Raw genomic sequence first — 2,500 nt, forward strand, 5'->3', positions numbered from 1 at the left:
CACTTTGTGCAAGGGTCCTTCACACCCTACCGCGGACTGGGGTGAGCGGAGTTGAGTTTGGTCGCCACACCATCACTCTCTCCGTGGAGGGGAGTCCAAGGATTGGGCCAAATGCTTGCACCGTCACGGTGTACGCTGAAGCCCGTGGATGAGGTTCTCTTTCTGGGCAAGATGTGAGTGCGCGCCGCTGCTGTGGCCATTGAGGGGTGGTTCACGGCCTTGGCGTCTCCACCTCCTTGCCCGAGACTTGGGGCCGAATCCTGGGTGCTCGGTTGTGGACGCGTCCGCGCTCTGTGTGGACGGTTCCTCTCCAGCTCCTTGGATGTGAGTGCGTGCCCCACCTGTGACCATTGAGGGGTGGTTCACGAATTGGTCACGCCCCACATTCCAGAGAGCCTTGCCCCTGACGTAAAGTGGCAGCCGTAAATGACGACCATAAAAGGCCCGCTGGGTGAGAGTCTCTCATTTGTCTTTGGCAGTGAGAGCGAGGAGACGTGCATGGAATCGACCCAAGGAATCCTACAAACGGAGTTGACCGGAGAGAATCCTACAAATGGCAAAGTAGGTGTTGACACGCATGAATATGGGCTGATTACGGCGATTGTATTTCGGGCACTAATGTTGGCTTTCTGCTTGTTTGTATTCACAGACTGAATGGGAAGTTAGACTGCCCAATACAAGGGTCCCTCAGTCGGTGTTTTGTCCGCCTAGACAGGCACTTCGAACGCATTAATGGTTTGATGCGTTTGGACCCATCTTGCCCAACCCTTCTGTCTGAGGCAAAAGGTCGGCAAGTTGGGGGCTCCCCTGCGGACGTGCCTGGGGCTCCGCCTGCGGACGTGCCTGGGGCTTCGCCTGGGGACTCGCCTGGGGCTTCGTCGGGTTCCTCCGAGTCTGGTTCCGAGTCTGGTTCCGAGGGCCATCCCTGTTGTGGCCGTTCCCAGCGGTCCACAACGCCTGACCGTGAGTATTGAGATTGCCAATGGTATCAGCGGGGTTGATGTTGGTGAATAACCTGTATGATGACCGATGACTTGCCCTCATCTGATCTGATCTTGTTGTTCCTTTGCCACAGCTCCCTGTCTACGGCTGTATCTCCAATTCCTCACCGGCCCTAAACCCTCTTCCAAGAAGTGGGAAAATTCGCTACAGGCAGTCCAGCACGTGCGCCTGTTCCTTGGGTTAATGGCAGATGCTTCCCCGGGCGAGTCTTTCGCTGACAATCTGGCGTTCCTCAGGGACACCGAGAGATGTCAACTGTGAGTCTGAACCCGTATGCATGGTTAACGTGTGCGCGTGTGCACGTTGAGGGCCTAAACCGTTTACCTTCTGTCCCTCTCCAGGTGGTACTCGGAGCTGCTGAAGTCGGGGTGGGCGCCCACTACGGTCCACAGTTATCTGACGGACGTAGCGAGCTTCCTCCGTTACCTCTTGGAGGCCCGACTGCCCAGCGTTTGTGCGAGGAAAAGGCACCTGAAGGCCCTGTTGTTTCTGCTCAATGCATTCCGCAGAGCAGGACAACGTGAGCTCATCCTGCACCGCCAGAAAGTTGCCAAGCTCGGACAACGTAAGTGGTGTTTTTCCGGTGACGGAAAGAGATTCCCATTTGTTGCCCCGTGACCTCTGATGGCTTGTCCTACCATCTCTTTGCAGAACGGTTGATTCCGAAGGGCCACCTCAAGCAATTTGACACGCGTTGCAACAAGCTGATCCCAGATCTCCTCCATCTCGCTGAGACGGGGCTCATGACCCTGGTTGGAATGATCTGCGGTAAGCTGATGATCCATAACGGTCACCGAAGGGGCGTTCTGATGAACATGACGGCCGGTGAGGTGGAGTGTGCCCACCACCACGATAATCAGTTCCACGTACGGGTGTACGATCACAAGACAGCGGGAAAATACGGTGCGGCTGTGTTGGTGGTTAGCGCCAGAGAGCACGGTTGGTTGCTGAGATTCTCCGTTCTCAGAGCCACTCTCCCTGGGTACCATCGCCATCCGCGTTCGTTTTTTTTCACCGGCGGCGGCAAACCGGTTGCAAATATGGGCCTTCATCTCCGTAGAGCGTGGGAGGCCTGCGGTATTGGCAAGAGGGTCACAGCCGGGATGATTCGCAGTGCTGTAGCTACATATGTGAGTATCACCGGGGGGAACGTCTTAATGGTAGTGATGTGATCACTATCGGAGATAACCCCCCCTTCTCTCTCTCTCTCCCAACAGACTTGGGCTACTCACGGGGAGGTGAGCAAAGCGACCGTCTCCCGGCACATGACCCACAGCCTGCAGACCCAGGCATCGTTCTATGTCCACGATGAGGCTCCCGCTAACCATCAGCAGGCTCGGCGTCTGATCGAACAGAGCCTGGATATCTGCGAGACAGATCCTTTGCGAAGCCCAGAGATGGGCTCGGCCTGATAGAACTTCGTTGACCCTAGTTAGGGTTAGGTGGTCCCCGGACACCCTTTCCCGTCTCTTCTCGGCCGATGGTTGCGGACAAGGTT

The sequence above is a fragment of the Acipenser ruthenus genome, chromosome 55, assembly GCF_902713425.1.
Source record: "Acipenser ruthenus chromosome 55, fAciRut3.2 maternal haplotype, whole genome shotgun sequence".
NCBI classification, from domain to species: domain Eukaryota; kingdom Metazoa; phylum Chordata; class Actinopteri; order Acipenseriformes; family Acipenseridae; genus Acipenser; species Acipenser ruthenus.